Raw genomic sequence first — 13,768 nt, forward strand, 5'->3', positions numbered from 1 at the left:
CTCTATATAGGTCTCTCTACCACTGTATCCTTTTCCTTCCGGTGATTTACAATATACCACACTGCCATCGTCTCCAGTTCACACTGTCTCCTTTCGTTTTTCTTAGTCACTGCCATTGTCTCCACCCTGCATCGACAGTTCAATAATTCTGCGGCGGGATCAAACTCCCCCCCCCCCCCACCTCCCATACCCAAGAGTTTAAAATTTCGGTCCAAAGTACGCCCTTCCCTATAACCATGTGTTAAAGCTTTCCTGTATTGGAGGGTCCAGACTCTCCAAGCATTAGTATGATCTCGTATGTATTTTTTATTTACACAATCTCCTCTCACTTTAGCTTCCAATGCTAATATCTTCTTCCACCTTTCTCTCTCTTTCATTGCCACTTTCTCTCTCTCACACCATTACTGTTCCTCTCTCTTTCTCTGCCACTGGAAGTGTACCCTCCCCCATCTACGGGTACTGTTGTAACCTTCCCTCTACTTCCTTCTATCTTTTATCGGCTGATAATTGTTATTATGGAATCTCATGATTTGACATTAGGCATTATTCTACAAGTTATTTAGGCCGAATTTGAGTATTCTATCAGATTTGTTACAGTATCTTACACTACTCAGATTATTGATTCAACCCACCGGATAACGCTAGCCCGCTATCAACAAGTCCCACTACAGCCGATACACAGGGAAGTTCACACACGATTTGTCAATGATATGCTTCATTCATTATCTCAGATACTACGCAAAATTAAAGTTCAAAAAATGTTAACTCTTTCTGTCCTTTTACCGAATATCAGAATGATTTTAAGGTGGCGCATAGGGAAATGTTATCTAATCAACACGAGATCTGACTCAGTAAGAAAATTGGGTTTTTACTTCGTCGAAGTTCAATGTCACGTGATCGTTCAAATAGTACGTTGGGTAAGCAAGCTATTAAAAAGGATCTTTCACAAATCAAATTACATATCGATCATAATAATAAAGAAAAACTGATAATAACACCATAAAATACGAGGGATGTTCCGATCGGTCAAGAAATGGAAACCACTGTGAAAATCTAATAAAGCCTTACACATTTGTGTTCGCCAGTGTCAATAGTATGTCTGTCGGTTACATCACTTCGCTCTATTCAGTTCAGAGCACATGGTGAGCACATGAAGATGTATAGAAAACAGTGTCCCCCTCCTGGTGTGAGGTCCTGGTGAGAGATTCCGCCTGATGTTATGCAGCCCTCATTACTACACTGTCATACGGTTCCTACCTTGTGACAATTGTAGGTCGCAGTCTGCAGGAGCAATGGAAGTGCTCCTGCAGCGTTTTCTATGGGAAGTGTTTGATCACTCGCACTGCAGCCCGCAATTGTTTCCCTCTGTGTTTCATTTCTGCTCACATTAACTACTGGATATGAGGACAATATTTTTGCGCAGACAGCGAGCTAGAGATGACCGTTGAGAATTGGCGGGAAGCATAGGCGGCTGCCTTCTGTCACGAGGATATTGGGAAGCCTGGTACAACGCTACGACAAATGTCTAAGTCGGAGTGGCTGGAAACTGTAGCTAAGTGTCGCAGATGAAATATTTCTGATTTTCAAAGTGGTTTCGATTTCGCGATCAATCGGAACTTACTTTCTGAATAGCCCAAGCGTATCAGAAACCGTTCATTGGTCTCCTACGTCAATAAAAGTCACAATATTAGGACCGTAAGGGTGAGCTTATTTAATGATGTATGGGTGCCACGCATACCGAGCACATTTACGACACTACTTTACACACTCTGTCTGCAAATGCTAAACTTTGCTGACTGATAAAGACATGAGATAGGCTGTGCAACAAGAGAGTAGGAGTGGCTGTGCGAGTTACAATAAAGTCTGCCCTACATTTCGCAAATTTCAACAACATGATCCACGCAACCACAGTTGCATTCCCGCAACGTGCGAAAGGTTATGATCACTAAACTCTAAATATCATATTAAACTACCGCACGCAACATCAACACACTTGGCATTCAAAATTCTCCTATGGCACATTTCACAAGTCTCACACAATTTTATCATATTTTGTTGCAAAACTTTACCTGAGCATTACAATGTTAATAATCAGAAGACGTGTTCTAATCAATCAACCCCTTAGCACTGAGTGAGAACCAATCCCTTAAAATGATTAGACGTGAAGCACATGGCTCCACCAGTCTCCCAAGGACTCACATGAAAATACGTAATTTAGCAGAACACTGAAAAATCATTTTTATTTACTGGTTCTTATTGACGCAATTAAGCACTGTAAAATGTCGCGAAATAATTACGATTGTCGAATAACTCGATGTACGCTGTCCAGTCTCTACTTGAAAGGCAACATTCCGCGCAACATCTAATATGATATAAGTCATTTTTAACCAGGTTATCTCGCCATTTGTGCCTGTGATTCTGGGATACGTCATCACCGTAGGTCTCCCCGCTGCTGTGTGCCAAACGCGGCGGAAAACTGTCCCAACGAACACCTATTGAAACAAAACGAGAAAGACCCCACTCATGGGCTGTTTCCCGCCCCTTCCTCCACAAACAGGTGAAACTCGAGCAAGCTACTGCGAACTCTAGTCTTTTATCAACTGACGTCAAAGATTTGCTAATTCGGTAGCACCACCACCACTTACTTATCTTTGAATAATGATCCGTATCTTCACTCCAAAAATAATAACTTTCAGTCACTCACATCCATACAGGAACGGTGAAGGAATAAAGGAAGTGTGGCAGAAAAATAAAAATTAAACTCCAATGACAACTTTCCACGTCCAGCCAGCTGGAGGGGTAACTGCACACAATGGTCATTAATTTGTAAAAGAAATTAGCCTCACAGCGTCAAATGGAGCGTACTACAGTACCGCTTCACTGTCTCTCGGCTATTCACTTTCAACACAGAACAGAGCAGATATATTTGCATGCCAAAGTTGTTGGTGAGAAAGGCAGAATGAACACTGAACCAGATGATTCTTCTCTTTTCAGTAAGAACCCTTTAAAGAGCAACGTGTTAAATTTTTTGGTCCCTGAGAAAAGTATTTCTCTGTTGGTTCCCTTCTTTGTCCCTCTACCGCTGGGTGTGCTGCTTATATGAAACGAACTCTTTACGTCAGTAAGGTTTTTACACATTATTTCTATATATCGACACATTTCTATATATTGACACGTATAAACAACAAATAAGTAAGGATAATATAAGCTTAACACAAAATCTTTTGTTTTATAATTTTACTGGATATTTTGTTCATCGATCACAAGTAATGGAAATTACAAGCTTACGGTTTTTATCTTAAAACAGTAAAAATATCATTAGAAATACTTTACTCAGTTCGCAGTTCTTCTCATTTTACTTAATTTTTGGGATTAGTTTTAAGTTGTTTTCAGGTATGTCAAGACCCCTTTGAGCCAATTTTTTGTTACTGTGTGTCATGCTGTACAATCCTTGGATCCCCGCGTCTTGTCACCCACAGTAATGTCTATTGGCAGTAGCCTCAAATTGCGAGATCGAATCCAACACTGCTTGGAGCTCTGATCGAAGGGTCACCAATCCAGCTTGCACCCGAATATAGCAATCATAGTTCATACAAAAGACGGTAGAACTCTACACTACACAGAAATTGAAACACGGGGCTGTGCCTAGTGAAACACAAACACGCAATAATTAATCTGCAAAGCGCACATTAAATGAAAATGAATCGCTTCTAGTTAGAAGCTCGTAAAGCAACATGCAAACGAAACGATGTGCTCTCCTCAGGCACTTCCGCAACGGCAGCTGGTGCTTAACTGAGCTGTATTAAAGCGTCACTGGCCGTACAATAAAACCACCGTCTGTGCCGATTAAGACGACGTAACTAAACACTACACTGTTATTAAAGCGGCTCACCATTTACTCTTTCTAACTAAATGCTCCACCCTCTGCGATTAACAATGAAATCCTCATAGGACTCTAACTTTGGCTTTTATTTTCAGCGAAGGTAATTTTAACTTTTCTGTGTATTAAACGAGTCCTTCCAGCCAGTTCTTTCTTTCCGATCGATTCACATTCGTTCAGCAGCCACGTCACTTCAGCTCTATTTACCTCTGTATTGGTTTCATTCCCAACTGACTTATACTGCTGTATCTGTGTACTTAGCCTGGCGCCACGGTAATATGATACTGGTTAAATGAAATATCCAACATCAGCGTGTGTAGATCGTTTCTTCTATTAGCAGTGATGATTTCTGCCTTAGCCAATTCTTAAGTACCACAATGTTTAGGATGACCAGACTTCTGTAAGCGAAGTCGTTGTCATAATAAACCTGGTTTTATACTTCGACGATGACTACATGTAAAGAAGTCTAATTGGGCTTAACAAAGCCTAACTTGAAAATGGCCCAAGGTTGAAACCATTATTATATAAGAGAATATAAAATCCGTGGTGGCACAGCCGGACTTTAAGAACTTTCCACCATATGAAGAGAAATAATTACTAAATGACAGCGCCTAGTATGCTTAAGTGAAATAATAATTTAACTGATCCACACATCTGTGTGATGTAGCAATGCATGAACTTTGTTTTTCCGGAACTCTGAAGTTTTTCTGAGTACAATTGTCACGTATGTAAACCTATTCCTTTTCAGTGTCAGTAAAATACCAAACTAACAGTTGCTGAGATTATATCAAAGATATAATATTGCGCTAGTTTTCTTGTAGTGTTAGCGCCAAAGACCAAGTTCCTATTGAACACTGTATTCCGAATATAAGGCGAATTTTGCATAATTACTGGCGGTAATGTTATAAATCTACAGGGTGATTTTTTCCACCCTGTACGAACTCTATAGATTGATCGATGAGAGGATACGGAACAAAAAATGGGTAATGTCCGGATATGCACGGTTTCTTTGCTAAAGACCATTTATTGAATCATACTTCGTTACAGAGGCTGCGGTCTAATACGCGCTGAATCGTGCAGCGTACATGGTGTACATGGTTTCCTACTAGAGAGGGTGGTACTGTACCTCATACAACACTCCGTAGTGTCCTTTCCTGCCAAAGTAATTGGTAATGTTGGGTCGGATTCTCTCCTCTTGCTGATTCACCTTGTAGCGGATTTGGTGCAGCGTTGTAAACGATGGTTCTGTATTGGAATCGAGAGCTCACCTTTACTTACGAAAAGGCAAATGGCAACGGGCGGCGGGCAGGAAGATTGCATCAGGAGACCTATCCCTGTCGTCAATAACCACAGCACTTAAGGCTTGGAACTATGTTTCGCCGTTTGTCTAAGGCAGGGTCATTTCAGGAAGCAGGAAATTATGAAGGACGTACATGAAATGTTCGGGCACCAGACCTGGAGGAAAATGTGTTTAACACTGTGGAAGGCGACCGCCGCGTCAGTACCAGGCAGCTGGCCCGCCAGTACAGGGTAAGTCAGACGACCGTGTGGAACATTCTCCAAGACAATAGTTACGACCCTTATCAGTTACCGTGTGTGCAGGCTTACTAGTGACAGACTTACCTCTTTGGGAGCAGGTTTGTCTCTAGTTTCCTTAGCAGGCAACCACGATTCCGGAATTTGTCATCCATCCTATTCACAGATGAGGCTACTTTTACGGGGAGTGGTATCTTCAACTTTCATAACATTTGTAGGATAATATGCAGAGTCTTAACGATATTGAGGTAGGGTATCATCAGCGTCGGTACAACCGGAATGTTTGGGCCGGGATAATTGGTATTTTGGGACCAGGCTTCCCTCCACGTCGTCTAACAGGACGGTACAACAGGCGTTTCTTGCGGGTGACTTTGTCTCCCCTGCTGGAGGAATTGCCATTGATGATTCGAAGGGTTATGTGGCTGCTACATTACGATACACCAATGCGCCGTAAACATCCGGACGCATCTTAATAGTGACTTCCCCCGTGGACGGATCAGACTAGGGGTGTGCAGTTGCATGAGCTGCTCGTTCACTTGATCTCAACCCGTGCGACTTCTGGTTATGGGGCCATTTCAAAAGTATCGCGTATACAGAACCCATAGCAGGTGTAGAGACATTGGAGCAGAATATTAAGCTGAGTTTGATACTGTACGTATACAGTCTGGCCGATGTGAACGTGTGAGACAGAACGTGCCACCGTGCGTACACACGTGCGTTGAGGCATATGGAAAACATTTTCAACACTTACTGTAACTGCGGCTGCATTGTACAGCGCGTATTAGACTGCAGTCTGTAATAATGTATGACTGAATAAATGGTCTCTTACATGGAAACCACGCATTTTCGGACATATGTTCATTAAAACTTTTTTACTCCGAATACAATCATCCATCAACTCCCACAGTTTCTACATGGTGGAAAAAATCACCCTGTGTACAGTCAAATGATGAGACTGTCATTTAAAGGTTTTGTATTTTCACATCTTACATCAAGTATTCCTACCCTTACCTAATGTTTCTTCGTAGTTAACATTTTTCTCGCTATATTTATCTTACAACTGGGAGCGTAAAAAGACTCAAGTCATGATAGGAAGTGCAAACACGATGAAACGAGAGAGCAGATCAATGTGGCCTTCCGAAGATGCACACGAATGTTAGTTTGCTGACCATCAAGAGAGCTAAACGTCTCTCGCTCAACAGTTCGCAAGGGGCAGCGTGGAGGACTTCGCTTGCATGCCCGCGAAAGTTCAAATCGGGCAAGCACTGAAGCAAAATGACTTGCAGCTTCGCGAAGATTAGATTAGATTAGATTAATACTAGTTCCATGGATCATGAATACGATATTTCGTAATGATGTGGAACGAGTCGAATTTTCTAATACATGACATAATTAAGTTAATTTATCAACATACTTAAGTTAATATAACAACTTTATTTTTTTGTGTTTTTTGTTTTTCTTTTTTATTTTTATTTTTTTTTATTTTTTAAATATTTTTTTTCTTAATTTAAATCTAAAAGTTCCTCTATGGAGTAGAAGGAGTTGTCATTCAGAAATTCTTTTAATTTCTTCTTAAATACTTGTTGGTTATCTGTCAGACTTTTGATACTATTTGGTAAGTGACCAAAGACTTTAGTGCCAGTATAATTCACCCCTTTCTGTGCCAAAGTTAGATTTAATCTTGAATAGTGAAGATCATCCTTTCTCCTAGTATTGTAGTTATGCACACTGCTATTACTTTTGAATTGGGTTTGGTTGTTAATAACAAATTTCATAAGAGAGTATATATACTGAGAAGCTACTGTGAATATCCCTAGATCCTTAAATAAATGTCTGCAGGATGATCTTGGGTGGACTCCAGCTATTATTCTGATTACACGCTTTTGTGCAATAAATACTTTATTCCTCAGTGATGAATTCCCCCAAAATATGATGCCATATGAAAGAAGTTGCTGTTGAGATGTTGGATCAGATCGGCTGTTGAGATGTAGGATCAGATCGGCTCAAACATGGCTCTGAGCACTATGGGAGTTAACAGCTGAGGTCTTCAGTCCCCTAGTGGTCGCGCGGTTCCGGACTGAAGCGCCTACAACCGCTCGGCCACTCCGGCCGGCTGGATTAGATCGGGCAATTAACTAAATTGTTACCTCATATGGTCTGTAGGTACCGCGGTCTGTTGTTTCTGTGACTGTTGATTTTCTGAAAAATCTTTACTAAGACCGCCAACAGTGCCGTAGATAACAGACTTCGAATCTTCCCAGTCACCTTCAGATCCCAAAGCTAATGAAACGGAGCGTTACAAGACAGGGTACTGTATTCCAAATTAATGGTATTTACAAAAGCTTTGAACAGCTACTTCTAAGCTGCTACGTTGTCTGTTGACTGTTGAACTTAATTGTCGTATGGCTTCAAAGCGTGGTAGAATTGCAAATGCATTAGTACGGAACCGTTTAATCTTTAAAAAGTTAGTTCCAATATTAGCCACAAGGTGCAAATCAGGCGTTGTACGCTGTTATGACGGTACGACATTCACGGCATCATTTGACAAGCATAACGTGAGTGAACGTGAGCTCCCGCGCGGGAAACTGATTTATGTGAACTGCAGCAATCACACTGCTGTGTTAAGGGAATATTGCTGACTGAAAGGTCTGAGAAAAGGCTCGATGAAATTAAATGGTTAACGAAGATACTAGTGAAATAAAAAGAACAGTGAGCTTGTGGTGGCACCTGGGAGAAAAAGGCGTACTTCCCAGCTGTAAGTTATTGGAGAGGTTACTGTTGCTGTGACTAACCAAGCTGCATGTTCTCTGCGTAGTGCCAGTGCTCGTGCTGTGTATCGAGAATTGTACATGTCATAGTCAACAGTACGGAAGTTTTGCGGTCACTGATGCCGGTACAAGATCCAGAAGATGCAGCAACTGAAACACGCAGCACCGTCTAAATTGGCTCTTTGGTTTCTGGCAAGGATCGATGTTTGTGACATGTGAACTGGCAGTACTCTATGGAGTAACGCTGCAAATTTTACACTATAGGCTGCTGTGAATACACGTACTCTTGAATTTAGGGTAATGTTAAACCAAAAGTTGAGCACGAAGAGCCATTGCACTCGCTGTATGTAATTTTGTTGTGTGAATCCAAGCTATATCCGTTCTTCTTTGAAGAGAATACTCCCAGGGGGTCTGTCAGATGTACCATGACGTCTGCAGGTTATCCAGACCTCCTGGTACAGCATGTGATTCCTGCTTTGGAAACATCTAACTGTGTGGAAATCATTGCTGTAAGATTGGACGATAGTTCACGGCACTCTCCCAGTGAAAGATCTGCCCTATGCCATGTTCTATGAACCTGCTATATTCAAAGTAGCATGGCCTGATGCATGGCGTGCAAGATCACCTGATCTAATTCAATGCGACTTTTGGCTCTGGGCATACGTAGAAGAACGCTGTTACCAGAGACACGTTCCGTCTCTACCACATATGAAGACCGGTATACTACAACACGTCGATGTCTCAGGTACTCAAACTGAACAAATTGTGTAAGCAGTGTTAACAACAAAATCTACTTTGCGCCTTTCTCCTGTCATTTTCTGCCCAAGTCACATTCCTAATCCATTACAGATGCAAAATTTTTTATACGTCTCTCTTACATTCGCAGAGCCAGGTTTGCACCTGGTGGCCTAAATTTTAAATAATTTTTTTCTCCAGCATAAATTGGTTTCGCTTTTACGTATTAGAATATCTACTAAGTTTCGCTGCCATACGATAATTACAGCTCTCACTGGACTTTAGTGAGCTGTGTTTTTTTCATTTTTCCTTTTTTAGCCCTTGATGATAATATACTAACTGTATTAGTATTTTCCACCAGTCTTCTGATCTGTTTAATGAGAACCCTCACGGATTCTTCTCCTGTCGATAACCTCTTCATCACACAGTGCCACTTGCAACCTGCGTCCTCAATTATTTGCTGGATATATTCCAATCGTTGTCTTCCTTTACAGGTTTTGCTGTCTTGATTTCTTAATAGATGTCTTATTATCCTGTCCCTTCTTCTTGCCACTGTTTCTCATGTATTTCTTTCCTCGATGTCTCTCCAGAGAACTTCTTCATTTCTTACCGGTCCATCTAATTTACAACACTCGTCTGTAGCACATCTCAAATGCATCAATTCTCTTTCGTTCTGGTTTTCCCACTGCCCATATTTCACTACAATGCAAAACTGTTCTCCAAGCGTACATTCTCAGAAATAGCTTTCTCCGTGCGTACCTACACTTTAATTGTAATTACCCAGTGAACATATCAGCTGTCTTAAAACGACGCAACAATAGGTATTACTTCCGTGGGAGGTTTAAATGCAGCTTCATGGGTGGCTCACGGACTTACTGGCTTGGTGGATGTGAAGACTGTTCCATATAACAGTGTTGTCATACCAAAGACATCACTGAAGTGCACGTTGAATATGTGGCGGTTTGGCTTGAAGTCCCTTACCACGCTCCAACGGTAGAAGTTTAGGGAGCAGGCATTAGTTAACAGAACAACTAACAACATTAGGTATCAACATTGGTGGATTACGATGGTCGACACCCATCGATTGGACAAGGCAATACTAACGCTGCATGAGTAGCCGTAATAAGGCTATCGCTATCTGTGGTCGGAATCGGAGTCCTCAAGTATGGTGAGAGGAACAGGATGTTGGTGCTAGTGCTGGGGAGGTACCAATTATTTGTAAGTCAGCGACCCTGTTGCGTAGGGCTTCTACTTGGCATAGAGATGTCTTACCGGCCGCTGTGGCTTCAGTCTGGAACAGCGCTGCTGCAACAGTTCGAATCCTGCCTCGAGGATGGATGTGTGTGATGTCCTTAGGATATTTAGGCTTAAGAAGTTCTAAGTCTAGGGAACTGATGACCTCAGATGTTAAGTCCCATAGTGCTAAGAGTCATTTAATGTGATACCTTGCCTTCTCTCACTTGGTCCTCTTGAAAGTGGCCATGACCGTTTCCTCAAGGTGAACAACGACCTTCATGAGGGTTGGTATTCCATATTCCATCGTAGCACCTTATTCTGCAGGCGCTAGAGGATCTGCATCCGGGAGGCGCTAATCGTAGTCCACACAGTGGAGCCATAGGTGAAGAAAGGGTAGATAATCATTCGGTACAGCCAGAGCTTTGTGTCGAAGTTCAGTTCCCTGCTGGTGAACATTGGGTACTACGCTTTTATCAGCTTGAGTCCTTTTTGGGCTAAATATTCTGCATGCCGATGGAAGAGCAGTTATGTATCCATCGGGATACCTAGGTATTTGTTATCAGGCGACCATGGGACCTGGACGCCAGAAATAGTGATGTTGTGGCGGAGGATGGAGTGCCGTGTAGTGATGTAGACTGCCGTAGTTTTGGCGGCATTGAGGGAAATCTTGTTCGAACGACATCAAGTCACTGTCGGGTCCATCTGTCTCTGGAGGCGAGCAATGAGCTGGTTTGTGTGTCGCCCATTGGTGTAGAGCGCCGTATCATCGGAGTACTGTCCAAGTGGCAGTGTGGGAGGACTGGCATATCGTTAACATAAATGTTAAAAAGAATGGGAGACAAGACAGGGCCCTGAGGAGAAGCCATCGACACGTAACGTAAGCTGGAGCGTCGACCTTGCTGAGTAACCAAGAAATTCTGCAGGAAATTATCCACAATCTTCACATAGATGTCGGGGATAGTCGTTTGTCGTTTGTGTCAGCATATTGTACACAATGTTGACCTGTCAGATTTTATCATACGTGTTTTGCAGGTCCAGGTAAACCGCTGACATCGACATGGTGGTGTAAAAGCCCTTGCTGCTATGTTCCATGATCTGAAGGACTTGGAGTTTAGCCAATAGCCACCTATTGGTGGGAAGCTTATCCAAACTGTTCTGGACAGCTGATCCCACCCACCGCAAGAGGCTCGAAAATGCGGTGGAGGATGATAGATTCTAAAACCTTGGCCATGGTGATCAGAAGGGTAACAGCCCTGTTGTTAGCAGGGGCTGTAGGATCTTTCGAGAGCTTGGGGATGCAAAACGTTTTGGCCTGCTTCCACTGTGGGGGGGGGGGGGGGGGGGATATGCCAGTTGTGAGACAGTGGTTCAGGATGTTGGTGAATAAGACCATTAGCTTGCGTGGGAACTGGCAGAGGTGTTCATTTAAAATACCACCCAAACCTGGAGCTGACTGTCCACGCTTCTGCCAGAGAATCCTCCGGATTTCTGATGAGGATGTAAAGTGAAGGGTCATCAGAGCTTTTCTTTCTCTGAAAGCGGCTATGGACGCTAGAATATCCTGTTTATCTTGGTGTTCATTAGGCGTGAGGTCCTGGATGATCAACTGTTTTCGGGCCTCACACACATTGACCAGTGTTTCTATCACATGGAGGGAGATGTATGTCCATTGTGCAGATGGGATGGTTGGTCATCACTGCAGACCGCCACAGGGCTCGGACAAAAATCAGTGAGCCAGTGGCAGAATTCATGCTGGAGACACTTCATGCATCATTTATCCCGAGGATCACGAAACTGCTTTCACTGCTGGTAGTAGCGGTTCCTCTGGATTTTGAGTTCACGCAAGAGGGGAGGCAAGACATGAAGTGGGGTTAAAGCGCTGGGCAATGGAAGTAGAGGCCTTCATTGCCTTTTGGATTTTTGTGGTGAGGTAATAAACAGCACTAACGAGGTGGGCTGGTATTTTTTGGTCGAGATGTTGCCGAGTGACGTTAGTAATGATCATGGAAAATTTGTCCCAATCCATGATGGTCAAGGTAGAACAGACGTCAATGGACAGAGTGACGTCGGTAAGGTGCAGGAACATGGTGTCGTGGTCAGAGACCAGTTCTTGGAGTGTTTCCAGCGAAAAATGCACTGCAATGTTCTCGAAAATGGTCGCATCCAGAATGCCTGGCTGGCAGTCGGCACAGACAGGAATATAGGTGGGAGTATGTGGTCCATAGACTGACAGTGCTACAGGACATTCTAGGTCAAGGAGGAGTCTGTCCTTTGGATTAGCAAAGCGAGAATGCCGAGCAGCGTTGAGATCTGCCACAACAATGCGTTTGTCAAGTAATGTCAAGGTAAGGAGCTATACTTCAAGAACTGGTAGGGTTGGGCTCAAATATGTCGCAGGAAAAGTTATAGCACCAAGCTGGGTAGAAACAGTGACTGCTGTAGCCCCTACATGTTCGAGTGGTTGGAGAACCTCATGATTATGGACGAGTGTCTTATGCAGAAACACTGCCGTGCCCCCACCTCAGTGATGGAATCGGCCAGTGTGATAGCAAACTGTGTTGTGGAGACGGATATCGTCCCCGTGTAAGATGGGAAAATGGGTACAGTCCCATGATGGCAGGGGTGGCCGATTTGTCCTTGGAAGACTTCATAGCCTTCTGGTATATACGACAACCCTACCAGAAAGCCAGGTGGTGGGGATCGTGAAAAGTGACCAAACAGTGGGCACATGTGGGTTTTTCTGAGGCTGGGCGTTTGCAGTCCTCGGACAAAAGCAAAGCAGTGCGCTTGACACACCACAAAGGAAGTAACTGCCGGTGTGGCGCAAACGTTGACACCTACAGCAGATGGAAGGGCCGTTGCAGCCTTAATATGATTCAATACGAACCTCCGAATAAGGGAAAATGAATGGGCATAGGGATTAATATCTGGTAATTAGGGTCCCTCTTGTATTGGTGGATCAAAGGGTCCAGGAATTTGAGACGGCGTAATTCATCCCCGACGTCTATTTCTGTAACTCCGCAAGGAAGGTCTTTGATGACGATTTTTATTCTTCTACCGCCAGAAGCCTGATGAGTGTAGTAGTCCACGGCCATGGACTTCACAAAGTTGAGGACTTGGTGACAATCATCCATGGTGCCAAGTAGGTACTTGACGTGGTCTTCCTGGTATACTGACCGCAGTTGTCCAGCAATAAAGCATTGCAGTTCAGCGTTCAGTTTAGTGTAGTTGGGGGGATTGTAAACAACGATAGGAGGGATCGTCTCCTTCTTTGATTGTGGTGGTGGCGGATTCCGAGAAGTGGGGTCGGGAGGGGACCCATGTCGTGGTCCATGGCAGCAATAGGTGCAGTATACTCATGACACCGTCTGCCTTGCCCTCACTCCTACCCTTCAACAGTCCCAACGCCTTCCCCAGGATCGCCTTGACCTTTCTGCCACATGATGTAACCAGTGGCTCCTCAAATTCATTCCTTCCAAGACATAGGCAATCTTTGTAGGTCATATCACTCGCTCCTTCTGATGCCATCATTTTTTCCATACTACGTGCGATTGTCCAGTCAGCCTCTCCCCCACCCTCACCTACCTTGAAATCACCATTAACCGTCACCTTA

Source organism: Schistocerca piceifrons, chromosome 7, assembly GCF_021461385.2.
Source record: "Schistocerca piceifrons isolate TAMUIC-IGC-003096 chromosome 7, iqSchPice1.1, whole genome shotgun sequence".
NCBI classification, from domain to species: Eukaryota; Metazoa; Arthropoda; class Insecta; order Orthoptera; family Acrididae; genus Schistocerca; species Schistocerca piceifrons.